The 26,299-nt window shown below is 38.6% G+C and overlaps 1 long non-coding RNA gene across 1 annotated transcript in view; it reads right to left on the bottom strand.

Annotated features, from left to right (window-relative positions):
* Positions 1–235: 235 nt before the first annotated feature.
* LOC121816352 (uncharacterized) overlaps positions 236–26,299 on the bottom strand; it is a 361,933-nt gene continuing 335,869 nt past the window's right edge. The window contains exons 7-9 of the long non-coding RNA XR_006055889.2: positions 16,208–16,298; positions 2,779–2,889; positions 236–2,137 (exon numbers count right to left, since the gene is read on the bottom strand). This is a non-coding gene — a long non-coding RNA (uncharacterized LOC121816352). The remainder of the gene's footprint in view (positions 2,138–2,778; positions 2,890–16,207; positions 16,299–26,299) is intronic.

Genomic DNA, 26,299 nt, shown 5'->3' with positions numbered 1-26,299 from the left:
TTCTACCCAAACTAAGCTATTTTAAGCTTCTTTCACGGTCTCATTGAGCTTGAAGTGCAACTGTACAGGAAGGTAACTGAAGTGGAACTGAGCAGCAATCACTGATTTTTTTTTCCCTCCTCTCTTCAAATATTTTTGTAATACAGGTTGGAACTGTTAATGGAGACAGGAAGTACAAATGACAGAAGAACTCATAGATTGCTATAACACCATAGACATGTTCCTACTAATGACATTAATCATATTTTTAATTTATTTATATATATAATTTAATTAACTCGTGGTAGCTTTTCTTCCCACTAGCATTAAACCAAATTCCAGGCAACAAAATATATTTAATGGCTGATAAAATAAACCAACATAGTTGTTTAATTTTCCATTTTCAGAGTCAGTTACAAGCATTAAAATACAGAAAGTTATTTTAACAGTAAATATAAAGCTAATTCATAGTATACTCTTCTATTTTTTCCCATACTTTTCCTTTCACAGATAATATGTAAAATTACGGAAAAATAAGATATTTTGCACTTTTAAGGATGAGCTAAGTTATGATGATGGTGTCCTCTGAACAATTCTATCTAAAAAAACAGTTTTCAATTTATGTTAAATGTAAACAACAAAAAGTATTTAATACTAATTTTTGTGTTTGTCCAAACTTCCCAATTATATATCACATGAAGTAATTATAAAGGTTCCAATTTACTGAGAATTTCGAATTGACAAGAGATCAAACACCCTGTGTTACATGATATTCAGTCACTTTAAGAGAGGTGAAACTCAACCAAAGACAAATTTTAAAGCAAAATTAAACAGATAACACAATTATAAAACAAAAGAACTAGTATGAACCGTGTGCTTTCTTAATTATCTCAGTTTATTTCAGTTCAGATGTTTATAAAAATGTATATTTGGAATATTTGGTCTTCTATCAGAAACATGCCCAGAACTTTTATTTCTCTAAATTCTACCGTAATTATTGAATAAACCATCGGTGAATAAATATGGAGAATGCCAGGCTGTGTAGCACTCAATGATGAATGATATAAAACAATTCTTGATCTTGTATTAACTTGAAACCTGATTACCAATGTGTAAATCAATTCAAATAGAAGATGGGAAAGCACTCAAAATTATACATCAGGCAAATCTAAATAAGTATTATTCTCATAATAGAGTTACCTCACCGACATCATTGTAAAGGAGAGCTCCATCACAAACACACATGTACAATTTTACCAAATAGATGAAATAAATTAGATGAGGAAATACACAGCAGAAGTTGAAAACTTATGGCCACTGCAAAAGTAAGACCCAGCTTTGAAACTTCCCATTAACTTTTGGTTTGAAGACTGACTGACTGTGAGACAGCTTCATCTTATTTTTTTTCATCATAATTCTCTGATTTTCTATCTTAATTCTCAGAATGAATATGGAGCAGCAACCAAACAGAGAACAGAAGGCCAGATTGCCAGCAGCACCTATCTAAATACTATTGTGCTGTGCAGAGAGCAGTGATGTGTGTCCAGTCGAAGCTCACAGTAAATTATGTGGAACATCCAACCCCCAAGTGTCCTGTGATGCCATGTAGGGAAACTCACAGTGCATATCTGAGGGAACTCTTTGCTCAGGAAGGTTTAAGCAAAGTTCAAAACAAAATCTGCTCCCCAGTGGATAATCTTAAATCAAAATCAGGATGCCACAGGTTTGATTCATGAGCCTATAAAACCCTATGAGTCCTGACACATATAGACACATTCTCAGATTCCCAGAAATCCTTTTGCTCTTTCCTCTAACAATGTCAACTTTCCTTGGGTCATCATCACATTCCAGCAGTTTGTATAGGAAAAGTAGGATCACAGAAGAAATTTAAAAAGCTCTTCTTACAGAGAAATTAAAAGACTCTTGCTCCTTGGAAGAATAGCTGTGTCAGACCTAGACCATGTTTTAAAAAGCAGAGACCTCACTGTGCCGACAAAAGTCCATATAGTCAAAGCTATGGTTTTTCTGGTAGTCAAGTATGGATGTGACAGCTGGACCATAAAGAAGGCTGAGTGCCAAAGAATTGATGCTTTCTTGCTGTGAAACTGAGGGAGACTCTTGAGTCCTTTGAGTTGCAAGGAGATCAAACCAGTCAATCCTAAAAAAAAAAAAAAAAAAAAAAAATCAACCCTGAATATTCACTGGAAGGACTGATGCTGAAGCTGAAGCTCCAATACTTTGGCTACTTGATGTGAAGAGATGACTCATTAGAAAAGACCCTGATGCTGGGAAAAATTGAGGGCCAGAGGAGAAGGGGGTGAAAGAGGATGAGGTGGTTGGATGGCATCACTGACTCAGTGGACATGAATTTGAGGAAACTCAGGAAGACAGTGATGGACAGAGAAGCCTGGCATGTTGCAGTCCATGGACTAGCAAAGAGTTGGACCTGACTTATCAACTCAAGAGCAGCATTTGTTTACAATTTGTAACAAATGTGAGTACATTTGTTTACAATTCCTGAATGTTCTCTTAGATGCTTATTGAAGAACAAATCATTAATATCAGGATCTAGACCCCAGCCAAAGATTCACTTTGCTGCTGCTCTGTTTTCACCACACAACCTTTGAGATGCTCTGCATCACCAATTACCCTAGAGGAACTGATAGTGACCTTTCATGGCAGTGGCTTCTAGAGACACCACCTCATGTCTCCCCAGTTCAACTCTGAACTAGTCAGCCAGGCTGCCTTAACAATATACCACAGTCAGGGGGCTTAAATAACAGAATTGTATTTTCTCACAGTTCAGGTGTCTGGATGTCCACAATCAAGCTGCCATTGGGGTTGGTAACTTGTGAAATTCCTCCACTTGCAGACAACAGTTTTTCCATGTCCTCACATGGCCTTTTCTCTCTGTGAGTGCATGAAAAGAGAAAGTTCTTTATCTCTGCACTTATAGGGACACTAATTACATTGGACTAGGGCCCCACCCATATGACTCACTTAACTTAATTACCTCCTTAAATATCCTATCTCTAGATACAGTCACATTAGGTTAGATCTTCAACATATGAATTTTGTGAGAACACAGTTAAGTCCATAACAAATTCATGTTTATTGATAGTCTAGTATAAAAAAGATATGTCACTAGACTCAGGAAATACAAAAGTAAATAAGACATTTTCCTTGGCCTCAAAAAGTACACAACTTAGTGAGGAGATCAATGTGTATATGACTATCTAGGACCCAAGTCAGCTGCAAAAGTACAGATATTAGAATCTAAAAGAGTGACAAAATGCTGTAGAAGAAAGGGACCATGGATGAGTTTAAACAAAGGGTGTAATATATCTTTGTGCCCTTTAGAATGATCACTCTGGTAAAGTAAGGAAATGGACTGGGATAAAGACTAAAAGCAAAGAGGAAAGTTAGAAATTTCCTATTAACCTAGAAGATGAAGAAAGAAAACTGAAAGTGTATCAGAGAAGTATGATGAAAGGCGAGGAAACAGATTTGAGAGACTTTTAAATAATAAGGTCAAGAAAATTTGGGGAAATTAACGATTTCTATCACAAAGAACTTCTGGGGAGCATCACTCTATTTTTCACTTTTCTCAATGTACTCAATTAGCATTTCCACATCTCCTTGATTTATAACTAAGTTAGTACATGTTGAAAAATATCTTTAATTCAGTCTAACTTGCTTTCTAACATACTCTGATCACCTTTCCCAAGTACACTAATTTTACAGATTTAAACATGCTAGACATTGTTACTGGATATTGAAAGAAAAGATCTATTAATGCAAATCTAACAGCCTTGGATATTAATATATTCCTCAATATATATTTAGGAATTATATCTCAGAGTTTACCTATAGACTCTAGACATATATTATTCTCAAAGCCAATACTAGTTGGGCACTCTTTTTTTCTCCTTTTGTGGCCATGATACACCACCATTCTTTTGGGTACCCAGCTCATGCCTTGGAATCATCATGAACCTTTTCTTCTCCCCAAATTCTTCACCCAGTAAGTCACAGAGACCTGCAAGCCTTCCTTCAGATTTTAAAGTGAAATTTGTTGCTATTCAGTCTCCAGGTGTGTCCAACTCTTTTGCAACCCCATGGACTGTAGCCCACCAGTCTCCTCTGTCCATGGAATTCTCCAGGCAAGAATATTGGAGTGGATTGCCATTTCCTTCCACAGGACCTTCCCAACCCAGGGATCGAACTTGCTTCTCTTATATCTCCTGAACTGTAGGCAGATCCTTTACCACTGAGCCACCTAAAATGGCTTCATCAGTCATCTTTTCCTTTCTATTTCCAGGGCCAATCCTCAGCAGCACCAGAATTATTCCAAGCCAATCTGCTGGCAACAACCACATGCCTTCCAAAGACATGATTCCATTCAGGCACTCAGATTAGGGCTTCCCCTGACCCAATCAGGCAGAGCTAGCACCTTCTGTTAGAAATTGTATCACAGTTATCTGTATGTGTCTCCCTCCAACTAGAAGATGAGATTGTTAAGTGCAAGAGCCATACCTTGTTCAATCAAATCCACACACATGCTTTGGACCTGTATATACTTTGTATGTTGAATTAATTGCTTAAGAGATTCCTTGTGTGAAGAGAGTTTACATTAGTGACTGTGTCAAATATAGTGTTGCAGGAGTATATGCTGTTCTCCCACTCATATGTAAAGCATTTAACTGCCAGGCCAGGGTGTTCCATTTCTTTATACTTCAGGGAATCTAAGGCAATGCCTTAAAGTTAGCAGGTGCCCAGGTGGTAACTTGTGTTTGATGTAGGCAGCATCTTTCTACTCAATGCAGCACAAACTGGAACCAGGTTGCAACCAAAACACATTTCCCTACTTCTTCTATATTATAAGCTACATTCAAGAGATCATTTAAGACTACCATTTTGCAGATACTCTTCCAAAATCTATTATGCTAACATGAAGTGTAAGTTGGCCCCTGAATCTTATTTGGCTTCTAACACTGCTTTGTGTGGAAGTACAGGGTGATAAAGGGAATTTAGTCACTACAGGAGGTTAAAAACCAGACTTTAAAACTGAATTCTGTAGCCAAAGCCAACTATTTCTCTTCTGTGTTTCTTGAAATGCTATCCTGCCCAGGTTCCTTAAAAGCTTTGGCGCCAGCTAGCTGCCAAATTTCAGCTGATCCTGATCACTGCAGAATCAAGAAGTTAAGCTATGGGAGTAAAAAAATAAGCCTTGTTCTCACTCCACTTTCATTCCATACTCCAAAATGACAATGTTTTATTTATATAGGTTGTCTTACTGAGAGAAGTCAGACATGGAACAATGAACTGGTTCAAAATTGGGAAAGGAGTACATCAAGGCTGTATATTACCACCCTGCTTATTTAACTTCTATGCAGAGCACATCATGTGGAATGCTGGGCTAGATGAAACACAAGCTAGAATCAAGATTGCAGGGGAAAATATCATTAACCTCATGCAGATGACATGCAGATGATACCACCCTTACGGCAGAAAGCAAAGAGGAACTGAAGAGCCTCCTGATGAAAGTGAAAGAGGAGAGTGAAAAAGCTGACTTAAACCTTAACATTCAAAAAACTAAAATCATGGCATCCAGTCCCATCACTTCATGGCAAATAGATGGGGAAACAATGGAAACAGTGGCAGACTTTATTTTCTTGGGCTCCAAAATCACTGCAGATAGTGACTGCAGCCATGAAATTAAAAGACACTAGCCCCTTGGAAGAAAAGCTATGACAAACCTAGATGGCATATTAAAAAGCAGAGACATTATTTTGCCAACAAAAGTTCATATAGGCAAAACTCTGGTTTTTCCAGTAGTCCTGTACGGTTGTAAGAGTTGGACCATGAAAAAGACTGATCGCCGAAGAACCGATTCTTTTGAACTGCAGTGCTGGAGAAGACTCTTGGAGTCCCTTAGACTTCAGGAGATAAAGGAGATAAACCAGTCAATCCTAAAGGAAATCAATCCTGAATATTCACTGGAAGGACTCATGCTGAAGCTGAAACTCAATATTTTGTCCACCTAATGCAAAGAGCTGACACATTAGAAAAAAACCTGCTGGGAAAGATTGAAGGCAGAGGAGAAGGGGATGACAGAATGAAATGGTTGGATGGCATCACTGACTCAATGGACATGAGTTTGAGCAAGCTCCAGGAGATGGCGAAGGACAGGGAAGCCTGGTGTGCTGCAGTCCATGGGGCCGCAAAGAGTTGGACACATCTGAGTGACTAAACAATAACAATAACTGAGAGAAGTACAAACCACAAGGAGCAACACTAAAGCAACTCTGATATTTTCTAGGTTTCTTTTACATCGTAGAAAGCCATGCTTAACTTGAGACCATTGAAAAGACCAGATTGTTTACATGCAGTAAATGAGAACACATGAATGGTTCAGTGTAATATCCAAATGACTTGTTCCTACACTGGTAATGTCTATTAGCTTGCTCTGTATCGGTACCATACTAAGTGCTTTATATACTTTCTGTCCTTCTGTGCACATTCTATCGTTTAACCTTCACAACAATTCTATGTCGTCACAATTGTTCCTTTTCACGGATGGGAAAAATGAGGCTGAGAGAGGCCTGCTTGTACCTATGGATACACAACAAGTAAGCTGGAGGAGCTGGGATAAACCTAGTTCAGTCTAACTCCAAAACCTATCATCTTTACCACTGCTCCTATCTAAGCTTAACTGAAAAATTCAAATGTGACGAGTAACCACTGGTTTGGCCGCAAGGATTCAAAGTCACAGGATAAACAGGATAAACCTTCCTAGAACAATTTTGCACAAATTGTTGTTACATTGCACAAATTGTTGGAACAAATTTTGTTACATTTTGTAACAAAATGTACTTCAATATATTAAAACAAAAAAGAATGCATATAAGTCTAATATGTAATTCATACACATTTTTAAAATAAAATAGAAGGCACCAAAATATTATCTTTTTTGAAACAGTCCCACCTGAGACTATGTCTCACATTCTGTCTGCCACCTTTCCTTTCCTTCCTACTCCCAGGGTTATTTATTTGGCCCTCCATTTCATTAAAAGGTTCAGGTATGACCCAGGCAATATCTACACACTAGGAGGTACACTCTAGGGGCAGAGGCATAGGAACAAGGCGGACAGTTTTATTTAAGGGGGCTATTTGTGTTTATAAGACTGTAGCCTCCAGCCAGAGGACAGAGGATTGGGTACCAAGGTGTCCATCAGAGGAGGAGTTCAATACAGGGCCGAGTAAAAGCCAAGACAAAGTGAAAGCAGAGAGAAAACAAAGTGGGAGAATCCAAAGCTGGAAGGGCACCCTTCGGGTTCCAGAACCAAGATCTTCCGGACCATAAAGAAGAGAAAGAAAGGGAGAGACGGAGAAAAACAGAAAGGGTAGGGGAGACATAAGCAGAGAGGAAGTGGGGAAGAATGCGCAGGACAGAGGAGGTGAATGGAAGAAAGGAAGGAATACTAGTTGAAAGAAAAAGAAAGTTGGGGCACTAGTTGCGCTCGAGTATCTTACCAATTGTGGGTGAATTTAGTCTTGGTCAATATTCCAATATCACTGTCATTTGTTGCCTGTGTATGTTTCCTAAACCATTCACTCCTGTTCAACTCTGCGACCCTATGGATTGTACCCTCTCCTGTCCAGGGTATTCTCCAGGCGAGAACACTGCAATGGGTTGCTGTGCCCTCCTCCAGGAGATCTGCCTAACACAAGGATGGAACCTGTGTCTCGTCAGTCTCCTGCATTGGCAGGTGGGTCCTTTACCACTGGTGCCACCTAGGAAGCCCTGAACCAGCATCTAAATCATTTTCCTCTTCTGTGAATTTCTTAACCATGGGACTCTTAGTAAGAGGCAGAAATTAATACCCCCCGAGAAACCAGAAGCTTCCCATATAGGACCACAACTCTGCTGATGAAAGGCACTTACACAGAGGCAGCTGCTACCCCTCCTGCTGTGAGGAGTTCTTGGGATTTGGGGCTGGCGTGGGCTGAAAGCAAAGGCCTTTAGTAGTTTCAACTGCAAAAATACTGAAAAAATGCCCAAATCAGGCAAAGGTAAGGACTGCTATTTAAGGATGACACAATATAATTTTTGCATAAAATCAAAAGATCTTTCCTAGCATGTGAGATGAGTGCAATTGTGCAGTAGTTTGAGCATTCTTTGCCATTACCTTTCTTTAGGATTGGAATGAAAACTGACCTTTTCCAGTCCCATGGCCAACTGCTCAGTTTCCAAATGTTTGGCATACTGAGTGTAGCACTTTCACAGCATCATCTTTTAGGATTTTAAATAGCTCAACTGGAATTCCATCACCTCCACCAGCTTTGTTCATAGTGATGCTTCCTAAGGCCCACTTGACTTCGCATTCCAGGGTGTCTGGCTATAGGTGAATGATCACACCATCATGGTTATCTTGGTCATTAAGACCTTTTTGTACAGCTCCTTTGTGTATTCTTGCCACCTCTTCTTAATATCTTCTGCTTCTGTTAGATCCTTACCATTTCTGCCCTTTATTTGCCCATCTTTGCATGAAATGCTCCCTTGGTATCTCTAATTTTCTTGAAGAGATCTCTAGTCTTTCCCATTCTATTGTTTTCCTTTTTTTTTTTGCATTGATCACTGAGGAAGGCTTTCTTATCTCTCCTTGCTATTCTTTGGAACTCTGCATTCAAATGGATATGTTTCCTTTTCTCCTTTGCCTTTCACTTCTCTTCTTTTCTCAGCTATTTGTAAGGCTTCCTCAGACAACCGTTTTACCTTTTTGCATTTCTGTTTCTTGGGGATGGTCTTGAGCCCTGCCTCCTGTACAATGTCATGAACCTCATCCATAGTTCCTCAGGCACTCTGTCTATCAGACCTAATCCCTTTGTCACTTCCATTGTATAATCGTAAGTGATTTGATTTAGGTCATACCTGAATGGTCTGGTGGTTTTTCCTACTTTCTTCAGTTTAAGTCTGAATTTGGCAATAAGGAGTTCATGATCCCCCCCAGTCATCTCCCAGTTTTGTTTTTGCTGACCATATAGAGCTTCTCTATCTTCAGCTATAAAAAATATAATCAATCTGATTTCAGTGTTGACCATTTGGTGATGTCCATATGTAGAGTCTTCTCTTGTGTTATTCGAAGAGAGTGTTTGCTATGACCAGTGTGCTCTCTTGGCAAAACTCTGTTAGCCTTTGCCCTGCTTCATTCTGTACTCCAAGGCCAAATTTGCCTATTACTCCAGGTATCTCTTTACTTCCTACTTTTGCATTCCAGTCCTCTATAATGAAAATGACATCTTTTGGGGGTGTTAGTTTTAGAAGGTCTTATAGGTCTTCATAGTACAATTGCACTCATCTCACACGTTAGTAAAGTAATTCTCAAAATCCTCCAAGCCAGGCTTCAACAGTACGTGAACCATGAACTTCCAAATGTTCAAGGTGGATTTAGAAAAGGCAGGGGAACAAGAGATCAAATTGCCAACATCTGCTGGATGATCGAAAAAGCACGAGAGTTCCATAAAAACATCTACTTCTGCTTTACTGACTATGCCAAAGCCTTTGACTGTGTGGATCACAATAAACTGTGGAAAATTCTGAAACAGATGGCAATATCAAACCACCTGATCTGCTTCCTGAGAAATCTGTATGTAGGTCAAGAAGCAACAGTTAGAACTGAACATGGAACAACAGACTGGTTCCAAATAGGGAAAGGAGTATGCTAAGGCTGTATATTGGCACTCTGCTTATTTAACTTATATGAACATTGCATCATGCGAAATGCCAGGCTAGATGAAGCAAAAACTGGAATCAAGGTTGCCGGGAGAAATAACAATAAACTCAGATATGCAGATGACATCACCCTTATGACAGAAAGAGAAGAACTGAAGGCCTCTTGATGAAAGTGAGAGAGGAGAGTGAAAAAATTGGCTTAAAACTCAACATTCAGAAGCTAAGATCATGACATCTGGTCCCATCACTTCATGGCAAATAAATGGGGAAACAATGGAAACAGTGACAGACTTTCTGGGGAGTAGGGGCTCCAAAATCACTGCAGATGGTGACTGCAGCCATGAAATTAAAAGATGCCTGCTCCTTGGGAGAAAAGCCATGACCCACCTAGACAGCATATTAAAAAGCAGAGACATTACCCTGCCAACAAACCTTCATCTAGTCAAAGCTACGTTTTTTCCAGAAGTCATTTATGGATGTGAGAGTTGGACTATAAAGCTGAGCACTGAAGAACTGATGCTTCTGAATTGTGGTGTTGGAGAAGACTCTTGAGAGTCCATTGGAATGCAAGGAGATCCAACCAGTCCATCCTAAAAGAGATCAGTCCTAAGTGTTCATTGGAAGGACTAATGTTGAAGCTGAAACTCCAATACTTTGTATGGCCACCTGATGCAAAGAACTGACTCATTTGATAAGACCCTGATGCTGGGAAAGATTGAAGGCAGGAAGAGAGGGGACTACAGAGGATGAGTTGGTTGGATGGCGTCACTGAATCAATGGACATGAGTTTGAGTAAACTCCGGGAGTTGGTTATGGACAGGGAAGCTTGGCGTGCTGCAGTCCATGGGGTCACAAAGAGTTGGACACGACTGAGTGATTGAACTGAACTAAAGATCTTGCAACAATCTTAGACCTCAAGCCAATATTTTCCACCAGTGTTCAGGAATGAGATTCATGCATTCTGTCTGTGATAAAACCTGCCATGTTACCTAATGACAGATAAGCTTCCCCCTTAGCTTCTGCACCGTCAACCTGATAAACAACCCAGGGATACTTTTCTGCATTCCTCTACCTCCATCTAGTGGATTAAGAGTCAACTGCAATTCAGCCTTCCCTGTAGTCTGCAATCCGCGCAGTCTTTTTCCCAAATCTGTAACTGCAAATCTGTTCAGGCTTTTGTGGCTGGAAAATACCTCTACCTCTCATGGGGAAAAGTATCCACAAACTATGGAAAAACCAATACCTTGATGTATCTTTAGAAGCCTAGGGCTAGAACTACACACTCTGAAGTTGTTGATTTAGCGAAGACTGATGCTATTGTGTTTACAGTATTTCCTATTGAAAATTCTACCTTTAGAATATTTTGTTCTTGCCAGAAATTTCTGCTGCAGTGCAGCACACAAAAAATAGTGCACAAAGAACTGACAGAGAAACAGGAGCTGTTGCTAACAAATAAATGTGCTCTCTGGGATCTAACTTGCATGGAAGTCAAGCAGAGATGCTGTAGCAGAGAATCTAAGAAGTTTTGAGCTGAGGAACTCTTCATGACCATCTGATAAAAATGGAAAATAACTTAGAGCAAAGCAAAAACAAGAGATAGGGCCCAATGAATTTATTTCGGGCCAGAGTCACCAGTGAAGTTTCTATGAGCTGCTCTGACTTTCTCTTCTCTCTCTCAAGGTCATTCCACCTGCACATGCAACCCATTCCTCCTTCTCAAGATTTATTATGGACTTTTTATTGGCAAAAAGTTAACCCTTTCCTCTGACAAACTCATTAAAGCATAGAATCACAGAATGTTAGCGTATTTTTGCAGATTATTTCACTTCTCTCCTATATATAGGATGTACGCACTTTGAATAACTTGGCTACAACTAAAATCAGTTATTTTCAGAACCAGGGGACAACTCTAATGAAAGTAAGCAACACTGAAAAAGAAACGGTCGTCATAGGGTAAAGATAGCCATATGTAGCAGTGTCCGTAGGACTTCAAGATAAGAAATAGTGTTTTGACTAGAGGAGGCGGGGGGGGGGGGGGGGGGGGGGGGATCTTTGAAAGGCCTTTCTTTCCTCACTTTCTTTTTCGGATGTCTGTTCCTGCCCTGGAGAAATGCCTTCAGGGACCTGGAGGGTGATAGAAATGTCTGGAACCCTATGTATGTGGTATCCTACAAAGTGGTGGTATTATCGCTGGGAAGCCTATAGACAGTTTGCCCATTTGAAGACATGAAACTTTAAAACTGTGAACCCTATGCTACCCAAAAAGACTACTCATCATGGTGACAACTCAGTCATAACCTGTAATTTATGGCATCACCAAGGAAGAGTTCCAGAGTAAGGCTTTCAGAATGATTATCAATGAGTCATTTCCAATAAAGGAAACTGAGTTCTACTACAGCTGTCCTCTTTAAGTCATACTGAAGAAGAATAATTAAAAAAAAAAAAAAGAGGAGGAAAGCAATACATATAGGGCCAAATACAATGGTACATTTTTTAAGTGTCTCTCTCAGGTAGACCAAGCCCATGGCTGAGTATAAACTGTAAAACTGGGTAGATTTGAATATAGTGATCATTCCATTCAGTGCACACTTTATATGCCATCTGCTAGAATTGTGTAATTGATTGCCACAGGACATAATCATTTTAAAATACAGTTAGTTTGATTACCAGTGATGAAGTTTTTATCTATACAAACTAGGAGCCTGGCAATGAGATGAAGAAAGTAAACAAGTTTCCAAAATCAGAATGCAAAATGCATAATTCAGGAGGCTGGAGAGAGGAGCCCATCACCTGGGAAACGCTGGACTGAGAAACTGCGTTTTAAGGATTGGTGATGCCCACTATTAGTGATGGTAATCTCACTTCCAGAAACAGATCTTGAACTACACTGAATTCATCTCCTCTTTTATGTGTATAATATACTGTTAGAAATTTTATTTATTGATTAAATGAAGGTACAAACAGGGAATATTGCTGAGCATCTATTGAATACCACATCATCCATCCTTTATTTTAACCCTCACAACCAATTATAAGAAGGAGGTCAAGATGATAGGACCAAGATCACACAGCTGGTAAGAGATTGTGGCAGGTGAATAATGGTTCCAAAAGATGACCATGCCCTAATCCCAAAAACCTGTGAGGATAATACAGCAAAAGGGACATTGCAGGTATGACTAAATTAAGAATCTTGACTTAGGAAGATTCTCCTAGATTATCTAGGTGTCCTCTAAATGCAATCACATGTGTCTTTATAAGAGGAAAATTTGGCTACTAAAGGGAAGGTGATATGACCAGCCATGGAAACAGAGACTGGGGTGCTATTTAGGCAGGAGCCAAGGGATGCCAACAGCTCCAAGAAGTAGAAGAGGTGAGAAACAAATTCTCCCTTGGAGATTCCAGGAGCCAGCCCTGCTCACACCTTGCTGCCCCTTGAGACTCACCTTGGAATTCCAACCTCCAGAGATATAGAATATATTTGTATTGTTTCAGCCATTCAGTTTGTAGTAATGTGTTACAGCAGCAATAGAAATTAATACAGAGATGAGCCAGAATTCTACCCAGGTCTGCTCAAACTTGAAACCTGCATTCTTTTTCCCTACTTTACACTGCCCGCAATTTTACTGAAGACTGGGAACTAGGTATACAAAGACTCATATCTTGTCCCAGTTTGAACATTCTCAAAATCTGGAATTGAGTACTGAATCAAATGACCAAATGTTCCTCTAATTAAATCACAACTATCCCATGTATTGATTATTGTCATGATAGTTCTAAAGAGTAGATTCGGAGAAAAAAAAAACAAAACCAGAAATTCACCATTAGAAATGGGCTTCCTGATGGTGCAGTGATTAAGAAGCTGCTTTGCAATGCAGGGGACATGGGTTTGAACCCTGGTCAGGGACTAAGATCTCACACGCCACTGAACAACTTAAGCTGATGCGAGCCACAACTAGAGAGTTTATTCACTGCAGTGAAAGATCCCACTTGAGGCAATGAGGATCCAGAGTGCCACAACTAGACCCGAGGAAGCCAAATGATTGTTTTTAAAAAAAAGAATATTTCTCACTCATTATCAGAGAAATGCAAACCAAAACCACAATGAGGTACTATCTCATGCCAGTCAGAATGGCTGCTATCAAAAAGTCTACAAACAATAAATGCTGGAGAGGGTGTGGAGAAAAGGGAACCCTCTTACACTGTTGGTGGGAATGCAAACTAGTATAGCCACTATGGAGAACAATGTTGAGATTCCTTAAAAAAAATGGAAAAGAACTGCCATATGACCCAGCAATCCCATTGCTGGGCATACAAACCGAGGAAACCAGAATTGAAAGAGACACATGCACCCCAATGTTCATCGCAGCACTCTTTATAATAGCCAGGACACAGAAGCAACCTAGATGTCCACTGACAGATGAATAGATAAGAAAGTTGTGGTACATATATATAATGGTGTATTACTCAGCCATTAAAAAGAATGTATTTGAATCAGTTCTAATGAGGTAGATGAAACTGGAGCCTATTATACAGAGTGAAGTAGGTCAGAAGGAAAAACACCAAAATAGTACACCTCTCGAGAAACCTGTATGCACGTCAGGAAGCAACAGTTAGAACTGGATATGGAACAACAGACTGGTTCCAAATAGGAAAAGGACTACATCAAGGCTGTATATTGTCACCCTGCTTATTTAACTTCTATGCAGAGTACATCACGAGAAACGCTGGGCTGGAAAAAGCACAAGCTGGAATAAAGATTGGCAGGAGAAACATCAATAACCTCAGATATGCAGATGACACCAGCCTAATGGCAGAAAGTAAAGAAGAACTAGAGAGCCTCTTGATGAAAGTGAAAGAGGAGAGTGAAAAAGTTGGCTTAAAGCTCAACATTCAGAAAACTAAGATCATGGCATCTAGTCCCATCACTTCGTGGCAGATAGATGCGGAAACAATGGAAACAGTGGCAGACTACTATTCTGGGCTCCAAAATCACTGCAGATGGTGATTGCAGCAATGAAATTAAAAGATGCTTACTCCCTGGAAGGAAAGTTATGACCAACCTAGAGCGCATATTCAAAACAGAGACATTACTTTGCCAACAAAGGTCCATCTAGTCAAGGCTATGGTTTTTCCAGTGGTCATGTATGGATGTGAGAGTTGGACCATAAAGAAAGCTGAGAGCCAAAGAATCGATGCTTTTGAACTATGGTGTTGGAAAAGACTCTTGAGAGTCCCTTGGACTGCAAGGAGATCCAACCAGTCCATTCTGAAGGAGATCAACCCTGGGATTTCTCTGGAAGGAAAGATGCTAAAGCTGAAGCTCCAGTACTTTGGCCACTTGATGCAAAGAGCTAACTCATTGGAAATATTCTGATGCTAGGAAAGATTGAGGGCAGGAGGTGAAGGATACAACAGAAGATGAGATGGTTGGATGGCATCATCGACTTAATGGACATGGGTTTGTGTGGACTCTGAGAGCTGGTGATGGACAGGATGGTGTGCTGTGGTTAATGGGGTCGCAAAGAGTTGGACACGACTGAGCAACTGAACTGAACTGAACACATATATATGGAATTTAGAAAGATGGTAACAATGACCCTATACGTGAGACAGCAAAAGAGACACCGATGTATAGAAGTCTTTTGGACTCTGGGAGAAGGTGAGGGTGGGAGGATTAGAGAGAATAGCATTGAAACATGTATATTATCATATGTGAAAGAGATCACCAGTCCAGGTTCAATGCATGAGACAGGTTGCTCAAGGCTGGTGTATTGTGATGACCGTGAGGGGTGGGATGGGGAGAGGGTGGAAGAGTGGTTCAGGATGGGGAACACATGTACACCCGTGGCTGATTCATGTCACTGTATGGCAAAAACCACTACAATATTATAAAGTAATTAGCCTCCAATTAAAACAAATAAATTAATTTAAAAATAAATACTATTAGAATCAATGTATTAAACATAAAAAAAAATGTTTCAACTGCAGTCAGTAATTTTGATTGAGTTTCCATATGCTTTCAACTAAAATATTCAGATATTGAGCTGAAAGTGCCTTGATGATTTTGACTCACAGTATTCAAAAAGCCATTAAGTTTGTATATTTCAGCTTATCCTTATCAACATTTAAACATATTTTCATATTGATTTTTCTTTGATGAAAGTATCATATTTGCATGGAAATATAAAAGCCTGGATTCTATCGTTAGTGTCTTTACTATCAATTAGCTCTTCAATCTTTCAGTCAAATCACTCAACATTTCTAGACCTCATCTCCTCACCTGCAGAATGGAGCAGTGGGTGGGATGCTTCCTAAGCACATCATCTCTAAGATTTCTTCCAGTTTTAAAATAAAACATGGCAGGATTTCCACAGCAAAGCTTCTAGGTATATTTCAAGTGTGCTCATTATTACCAAATGCCACTAGAGGTCAGATTAAGTTTGGTAATTCCATCTAATCTGGCATACACATTGAACAAATGCAGAAGCTTACCTTATATTGATGCCTTGCCAGCATGCCTGAACCTAGATCCTTCTGAGCTAATGAATGTTGATCCCAGTGTTATAGAGTAAAATGGGAAAATCTGTGAAAACAAAATCGCATTCATTAGTCTATAATTTGTAATTGCCTGGTACCAGAATGCTTATCTTTCTTTGCATGCCTGAATGTCATTAATTGAATGTGTCACCTGAAGCCCAGGGCTTAGTGCTTGCTCATGTTACTGTGCTAATCAATCAGTTGCAAGGAAGTGGGGCTGCAAGACTAAAAATGTTTCCTGTCCTCTTTGTGCATCTAGATGTGACTGTGTTAATAATCCGTGACTGCCTGTGTATGTGGCACTTGACCCATTGCCTGTATTCCTATTGAAGTGTAAAGGAATGAGTGGGAAAAAAATGAGTCATAGTGAATACACATTATCCTTGGATAGCTGCCTTGTCAGTCTACCAATCAGGACCAGTTCTAGGCATAACTGTGGTGTCTGTAAACTCAGATATTTTGTAGCTACTATTCCCCTGTCTTTTCATCACTCCTACTCTCTCTCTCTTCTCAATATCCTTAGTCAAACTCTCCTCTCAGGAGAGATCGAAAAAACTCAAATTCAGTAAGATATATGAATCTGATGATGAAATTTTGCTCTCCTGGGCACATTTGCATTTTGTCAGAGAACAAGACTTTTTATTGGTGGAAGTCCAAAAGTAGAATTGCAATCATCCAGAAGCATAGTAACTGGGGGGACAGGGTGATTGACAGCAACTTCAAAATCATCCCATGGAACCGACATTATAGGCCAATGACAAAGGCTGGCCTTGCCTCCCCAGTGATGCATGCAGCCTGACTGGGTAAGGCATTCTTCTTCTTCTTTTTTTTTTTAACAGCAGTTATTGAGCATTTACTGCACATGAGATTTTGTGTGAGGACCCAAGATCAGGTTCCTGCACATGAGAAACACACTAACTGAGTTCCTGACCCAAGTGCCCTGGGTTCGCTTCCCTAATGCATGGGATCACTGCTTGAGGTTGTGATTTCTTCCTGCACAAGGTACCAAAACGCAGCTGGAGCCTCAGCACCATCTCCAGGGCAAGAATCTGCAGAATGGGGATCATCATCCTCTTTCCTCTACAACCTCTATTCAACAATAAATGACAGGGACAGGGATGGGAGGTTCTGAGAGTCACACTGAGGGATGGAAGTACAGGGTCTTGAACTGAAAATGGGGGTTTCCGAATATTCATTATTTCTAGATAGCTCTGTGAAATGAAGATAAGACAGAATTTTCTAGTGGCCATAACTTAATAACACTAGAGGCAAACAAATCTTAAAGCCTTAGGGACCTCGAAACTCCCAAGATGCTAATGCATTAACACTTGGGATCACAGCCTTGACAACCTTGTCTCCAGATTCTTCTCTGTGAAATCAACATCATGGTTGCATCTGCCTTAAATCTGCCACAACCAGTGCACAGAAAAATTCTCTTTGACATTTATTGTCTCAGAAACAGAAATGTCACTTTATATTTACCTAGTAATTTACAGAGTGACTCGGAAAATCCCTTTGTTTGTCCCATAAGGTACAATGTTCTCACACCTCACAGATTTTATAGAGTTGGTAGAACCCAGTGGCTCAGCAGCAAAGAATCCACCTGCAATGCAGGAAATGAGGGTTTGATCCCTCAACTGGGAAGATCTCCTGGAGAAGGAAATGGCAACCCATTCCAGTATTCTTGTTTGGGAAATCCCATGGACTGAGGAGCATGGTGGGCTATAGTCCACAGGGTCCCAAAGGAATTGGACACGACTTGGTAACTAAACACACACAGAGAAAATGGTCTATATCACCTTTTGCTCACACTAACCCACTTACAGTGCTGGATGAAATGCCTAGCACTTCCTGACCAACACCCCTTACCCAGACGATCCAACACCATCTTTCATAAGCACCATATTTCAGATAGTTAAATTGAGACCCAGGTATGTTAACTGACTCTCTTAGCAGTAGAAATGGGTCTCAGAATAACTGAGAGACTTTTCATTCTCATTTCATAAAACATCCCTGCAGCACCGAACACTGTTGACCCCTATTGCTTTCCTGAACCATCTCTTCCAGGGTTACCTCTGCATACCCTTGATTTTTCTGCATAGACCTTCTCATTCTCTTTAAGGAGACAGAATTGGCCAGTCTTAGTTCTGAGCTCTCCAATGCTACAGTCTTACCTTTTTTTGTCTCTTATTCTCATGGTTTTAAATATTATCTCTGCCACACATATTCCCAAATTTCCATATCTCAGTCATGCCTCCTTTATGAGTTCTGGGTTTATTCATCCAAATGTCAACTTGTTATTTCCATCTTGTTATTTTCACACATCTTAAACTGAAGTCTTCATTTTCTCCCTCTCACCACCTCTACATTTCTCCTCATGTCAGCATACAATACCCTCACTCACTCAAAAAATCTTTACCTTCAAACTCTTTCTCCCACATTAAATGAGTCAAACAGAAAGTACCACGGCAGCTACTCCCAAAATGTATCCTCAACATATTACTTTAATCTCAAAAATAAAAATGAAGTTATAAAACAATAGCAGAAATTTGAACACTAAATATTTAATAATATTTTAAAGCATCATTCATTTTAATGTGTTCAACATTATAATCATTTTTGGAAGTATATACCAAAATATACACAGGTAAAAGGATACATTGTCTGAGAACTGATTTACAATAATCTGAGGTGAGATGAGTAGGAAGATATATATATAGGGGAAATAAGATATACCATGCAGTGATAATTACTAAAACTAGGTGAAAGGCATATCAGGTTCATTATACTCTTTATTTATTTTATTTATTTGCAAAATTCCATAATAAAGTAATGGAAAAATTTTTGAATGGCTTGCCTCAAATTTCCAGGCCAGAATACTGGAGTGGGTTATCAGGGGATCTTCCCAACCTGGGGATCTTCCCAACCCAGGGATCAAACCCATATCTTTTGAATCTCCTGAATTGGCCGGCAGATTCTTTATCACTGCGCCACATGGGAAGCCCATTTGCCTCAAGTAATTTAAGGCAATAAGACAATGTCAGACTTTTTACTTTTATTCCAAGTAAGTTGTCACTGATTTAACCTAACAAGAATTAGCCCCAAATTATTCAAATTGTCAAGAAGAGTCTGTGAAATACACATTTATATTCACCATCATTAAAGATCTACCTTGACATAAGTAGATACTGTACCTTGAAACAATGACAGTTTGAAAGCCATCATCATTACTAAGACACACACTAATCATGTGGAACATGATGACAAATGTCAAAGTTTTTTTGGTGGTGGTTCAAAGTACCATACTACACCTAACCCAGGCCTTTATAATATTTCTCTAAATATGTATTACATACTAAATTCCCTGCTGCTGCTGCTAAGTCGCTTCAGTCGTGTCTGACTCTGTGCAACCCCAGAGACAGCAGCCCACCAGGCTCCCTGTCCCTGGGATTCTCCAGGCAAGAACACTGGAATGGGTTGCCATTTCCTTCTCCAATGCAGGAAAATGAAAAGTGAAAGTGAAGCCGCTCAGTCATGTCCTACTGTTAGCGACCCCACGGACTGCAGCCCACCAGGCTCCTCCATCCATGGGATTTTCCAGGCAAGAGTACTGGAATGGGTTGCCATTGCCTTCTCCGACTAAATTCCCTACTTAAGCACAAAAAGAAAAACTATGTACCATTAGTAAAGATTGTCCTTCCTACAGTGAAAACAGCTGACAAAATACGAGAAGTAATATGGCTACAAATTAAAACATATTTTTTGTCAGAAAATACTATTGGAAAATATAAACATATTGCATATTTAAAGAAATAAGTATGAACCAGTATGGGAGGTTTACTATACAATTGGATGAAAATATATATTTTTTATGTCTATACTTATTATATACTCTAGTTTTTTTTCCAATAACAACATTTATGTAGCACTAATTTCCTTGTGAACAACTAAACTAAAAGGATATGCAAAGATTTATTCTAGTTAGTAAATTACTTCTCTGATATAGGAATGAAAATCATTTAAGCTAACTCTTGATGGATTGAAATCTTTGAATGTAATAAAAATAATAACAATTTAAATTTTTGGAGTACATTTTGGAGAGAGCAAATCAAATGAAATCTATGTACTTTATCATTAAAAGACAAGCAATTACAGCAAAGAAAATGAAACGGAAGTGCACAAAGTATTACACAATGTCATTAATGCAACTGATTTTATAAAAACAAGATCTCTGCAATACTTTGTAATGAGATGGAGAGTCATGATAAAAATCTTTTAAAGTGCTTAAAATTTCCTGATTATTTCATGGCAAAGTATTAGAAAGGTATCGAACTTACTGATAAGATACCCATTTTTTCTTTCACAAACACAATGGATCCAAATTTGCTGACTTTTTCTTAATGATTAATCTTTAAAATGAATAAGCGAATGAAACCTGTCTCAGTAAGGCTGTAGCTGATTTTCACTAAAAATTATAGAAAAAAGATTCTGAAAGTGAATACTAAGAAATATTTTCAGCATTATGGGTTTGTGTTGCTATAAATGATGTGTATCACCTATGACAACTTTCATATCTGCACACTTTAAAATATAGGGACAGAATTATTTAACCCAAATAAAAATCTTCCAAATGAAATACTTCAGTATATATTGAATTCATTTTGATGAATTTTAAAACAGTAACTGTCATAAGGGAAGATAGATATTACAAGCTGAATTTTAATAAAACTTTAGCATAATTGATGCATTGAGATTAAAAAGTATCACATAAAGCAATAGCAGCTAATGACATACTTCTTCATTAGGGTCTATATATCAATGTGAGGTATCTTTTCCACTTATAACATTATGCTACTAAAAGTCAGTGCTGAAATGAACTATACTTAAAACTAGAACTTAAATTCTCAATATCACATTGTTTTAAAATAACAAAGATATTCAATATAATAAATATTATTATTGGCAAGATTTTTTACCATTTAAAAATTATTTGGAAGTTGATTTATTTCATCTTATCCCTTTTTACTTCTACTCTTCTATGTGTTTAATAATGTATATAATGTATCAGTATGGTAGTACCTCTATACAGAATAAGTATACATTTGGGGGGGATAGTTGGCTACTTTATTGGGTAAACTACCTCCAGGAATTCAAGTTGGAGGGTAGAAGTTTAAAGTAGCCTCATGTTCAACCATAAACAGTTCTTGAGGACCTCCTTCCTTATGCTTATAAAAGTGAAATCAAGCCTTGGAGCCACAAAGAAGAATAGAGGATGTCTTGAAAGTTCAGCTCATGTAATATGTTTAAAACATCTGTTGCCAGGTAGCCAGAATGCGGGCCTTGGTGAGCACTGATTGAAATGGCATGAGGAAATTGCACAGGGCAGAAGAGTAAAGAATCATTAACAGCTAAATCCTCTCCTCTATACTGACAATATAAACTACTCATGGGCTCAGACTTTCCTCATGTCCACGGATAAGAACCAGAAAAAAAGATTTATCATTCAAGGCTATTATTATTTTTGAGAATATGTTATGATTAGAACACCTCAGCAAATCTGCTGGATGACAAGCCTCTTACACAATCCTTTGCTAATGGAATTTTCCCTGAACTTGTGACAAAGCGGTTTGTTAAGCAAATAAATAATATAAAGACAAGTCTTCTCAAAAGAGAGGAATTTAGGTCTATCCTATTAAATCCATTAGTACTGCCAATTAAGAATTATCCCTATCTAATTATTAAAATACAAGATTATCTTATAGTTATTAAAACACAAGGTTTTATTTCCATCTTAAATATATTTTAAATTATAAATTAAATATAATATTTAAAATTTATTAAAATATGGTATTTTAATCTTTTCAAAATACAAGATTATCTAAAAATTAGAAAGCTTGTCTAACTTCTAGATGAAGACTCACAATAAGAAAGGCATGTTTCATCCTATCCCAATACACACATAAATATGCAGTTGAAAAGGATTCCATAAAACAATTTTTGTCCGGATAATGTAGAACAAAATGAAACACATCTACTTTATTCCATTTTTAAAATTCTAGTCACACCTTCCTCAACCGGTTTCCCTTTCCACTAACGAGTCTACCTCTGCGGTTTGAAACACACCACCCGAGCATCAAAAGCCCAGCTCAGCAAGCCCTGATGGCAGCATTATCCTGCATATCTGAAGCAGCACAACTACATTTCTCCCTCTTTAATATTGTTATTTCATACGTAAAAAAAAAAACTCCAGACAGACTGTCCCTCTAGATAAGAGTGAGCTTGTAACATTTTCCTATTCTTAAAACTTCTGATGGAAAACTCAGAGTCAGAGATTTGGTGCTTGGAAGGAAGACACACAGGCGTGTGAGGGAGCTGCACACAGAGGACAGGAAGGGTACACAAATGGGTTAGGCTTCTCGGTGCTAAGCAAGCTTCACAACAACATGACTATAAAAATAAGAAGTAGGTGACATCAGACACATGCAGCACTTGCCAAGCACCAGGCACTGCTGTGGGCACTTTACACATACTGCCATTTATTCCTCTATATTCCTCTAACTCTTCCACGCCCACTTAATAAGAAGTCTAACTGGGATTTGAACCAGGCTCAGCTCCAGGAATCACGGTCTGTCCACCTCCAGATCTTTTCTGAAATCCTCCATTTTTAAATAACGACAAATGATTTATTTTTACTTATATTCAGGCCAAAAAAAAGTTGCTCATGGGTTAAATGTGGCTCCTGAGCTGGCAACGGAAAGGTCTACCTTAGAGAAAGAGAAGAAAAGAGAGCCCACTGTGGAGGGGAACTGACTTGGGGGTCAGAGGACAGGGCTCCTGTTCTGTGAACTCTGTGAAAACTCTGAGCAAATCTTGTTACCTGACTGGGCTTCAGCATCTTTACCTTAAAGATGAGTCTTGAAGCAGATGATCTCTAAGGACCTGCTGCTTCCAACATCCTATGAATCTAAAGTGCTCAAGAGAAAAGAAGGCCCAAATCAAGAGAGAACATTGGAAATAAAAAGTTATCTAAACTGGAGCCTATTATACAGAGTGAAGTAAGCCAGAAAGAAAAACACCAATACAGTATACTAACACATATATACAGAATTTAGAAAGATGGTAATAACCCTGTATGAGAGACAGCAAAAGAGACACATGTATAGAACAGTCTTTGGACTCTGAGGGAGAGGGAGAGGGTGGGATGATTTGGGAGAATGTCATTGAAACATGTATAATATCATATAAGAAACGAATCACCAGTCCAGGTTCGATGCAGGATACAGGATGCTTGGGGCTGGTGCACTGGGATGACCCAGAGGGATGGTATGGGAAGGGAGGTGGGAGGGGGTTCAGGATTGGGAACACGTGTACACTCATGGTGGATTCTTGTTGATGTATGGCAAAACCAATACAATATTGTAAAGTAATTAGCCTCCAATTAAGATAAATAAATTTTTAAAAATAAAAAAAAAGTTTTAAAAGTTATCTACCGAAGAAAGTGCAAAGGAAGAAGAAAGAGATGAGAAGAAACAGAATGAGGGGAAGAGGAGAGAAGAAACAGAAGACCCACAATGAGAAGAAGTTCATGGATGTTGCAACTGAGTTAATGAATTCTTCTAGGATCCTATTAAAGAAAGTAAAATGCTGCAGTTTAGATTATAGTTCCAGAATATTTGCATGACTATTTTTTCTTTAAAATAAAGATGGGGGGAAAAAAAGATAGGAAAGCCAGACAGACACGAAAAACACAACTTGAGTGTAGAGCAGGAAATGTCTAACATAATTTTTGCCAGTTAACTGAGACACTGACCCAGGGTAAGAATTTGGATATGGAGGTTGCAGGAAGTGCAACAAGAAGGCATAAAAAAATGTGGGTGTTCTCAGAAAAGCAATGTGCCTGACTGGCTTAGAATCAGGGTCTAAAGATACTTCTTATGGCCAAAATAACTCCTGTCACTGAGCCATCTGTTCTAAATCGCTCCATTTTTCTTCAGAAATTCTTTTGACAAGATGCAAACTCAGCCATGGAATGCCCAGAAATGAATTCATATTGAGAATTAATTGCTTTTTGAAATCCATCTGTCTTAAATGGTTTAAAGAGAGCCTCCTAGAAACTGGGAGTTATGAAAATAAATAAAGGAAACATTTAAAATAGAATCATAAATGAGGAGCTTTCACTAACTACTCAGATCCCTGTAAAGGAAGGTGCCTGAAGAAAAAAGAATTTCTCCTTCCCTAGCAACAGTTCAGCCATTGAGAGGCATTTACCACCTTGGGTTCCTTGAAACAATTCTTCCCAACTTCCTTTTTTCCTCTCTAAAAGCAAGTACTTCTCTTCTATTCTTTGGACTTGCCTGTGGTCACCATAATTTGCATGCCCCGAATTGCAGTCCTCTGATATTGCTGAATAAATTTGCTTTTATGGTAAATTACTCTTTTTATTTCAAGATCAAAAGAATTAAGCAGTCAGTCCCTCAACATTCCCCACTGCCAAGGAAGCCTGTTCCACCTCCTTGTGCGAATGAGGCAACCATGAGACATGTCTTTAAAACCCTGACTGGACATGAATTTCCCGTGAAAACTAATGCCCTTGATGTGTACATAAATTAGGCCAGTTTTCCCTTTAATTGTGGCTCTTGTTTAAGATAATTACAAAGATGCTAAATTAAAGTGAAGATTCATAAGCCCCACCCTCAAGGAAGGGAAATTTTCATTCTTACCAAGTTCCCAGGTACAAGGTGGGCAGATGTTTCTGGCTAAGCCCTTGGCTAGACCACATTCTAAGGGGCTCAGCTGAGATCTACAGGTACCCAGAGTTGCTGCAGGAACTAGTACAGGCCAGAGACTCCAAGTTCTGTCACTTACTTCACCACTTACAGCAATGATTCACTTTATCTATTTGAGAAGTGAAATCTTCCCATCCTGAGAGAATATACTTTTGCACCCAACATATCGTAAGACCTTCCTTTTCTCTGAGTTATTAGACATTATTCCAGGATTATGTGCCAACATTCACATTTTTCTTTTAGTTATCATCATTGAGTAACTGTTATGTTCCAGGAACATTTCTTTTTACTGGAGACATAAAAGTCCACCCTAATGGAACTCATGTACTATTTGGATAGATAACAAACAGACAAAAAATAAATTATACAGAATGTTAAGAGGTGATGAGTTCCATGGGGGTAAAAAAGAAAAAGAACAGGGTGAGAGAGTGACCGGAGTGCTGAGGACACTGCAATTTTTAAACCCAGTAGTCCAACTGGCCTCATTATGAAAATAAGATCTGAGCAAGGACTTTAAGAAGGTAAGGTACTCATTTGGAAAGAAATTCCAGGCAAAGGGAAGAGCCAGTGAAAAGTATATGTACCTAAAGTATAAATGTACTTAGTTTAAGGGGGAATCATTTAGGAGGCCAAGATGGTTGGAGCAACATCTAAGGTCAGTAATGTAATAAACTTGGGCAGAAAAAAGTCCTAGGGACTCCTGAGGCCTTTGGAAAGATCCTGATTTTACTCTGGCTGAACTGAAATTACTATAGGGTCTTGAGGAAAGTGTTCTGACTGACTTGTTTTTTTAACATTATCATTAGATTTATTGCAATTTGTTAGATTGCTAGATTAGATGCAACATCTAATCTAGACATTATCTAGACATAGTTAGACATTATCTAACTTGATAATGCCCAACAGTGCCTTCAAGCCATCACCTTTATGTTTCACTAGCAGACATTATTTACATTTTTTACCGAACAAAATTTATAACAAAGAGTTGAGGTTATTTTCTCTGGAATGTTTCCCATGACTATTTTAAATATCAAACTAGCAGGTGCATTTTGAATTTCATAAAACTCTGAATCTGGTAGAACATTTGTATCCCCATTTTATAGTTGATAAATTATAGAAAAGCAAAGTGACATGCTCAAAATTAAAATATATAAATACTTACATATAAGAAGCATGTACATATATATATATTACTTTTCTAAAAAATATATTTATCTCATAGATGGCAGAGCTAGTATTTTACTTTTTTGAATTTTATTAA

This window comes from Ovis aries, chromosome 1, assembly GCF_016772045.2.
Source record: "Ovis aries strain OAR_USU_Benz2616 breed Rambouillet chromosome 1, ARS-UI_Ramb_v3.0, whole genome shotgun sequence".
NCBI classification, from domain to species: Eukaryota; Metazoa; Chordata; class Mammalia; order Artiodactyla; family Bovidae; genus Ovis; species Ovis aries.
The sequence above is the reverse complement of the archived record's forward strand: the minus strand, read 5'-3'. Positions and strand labels throughout refer to the sequence as shown.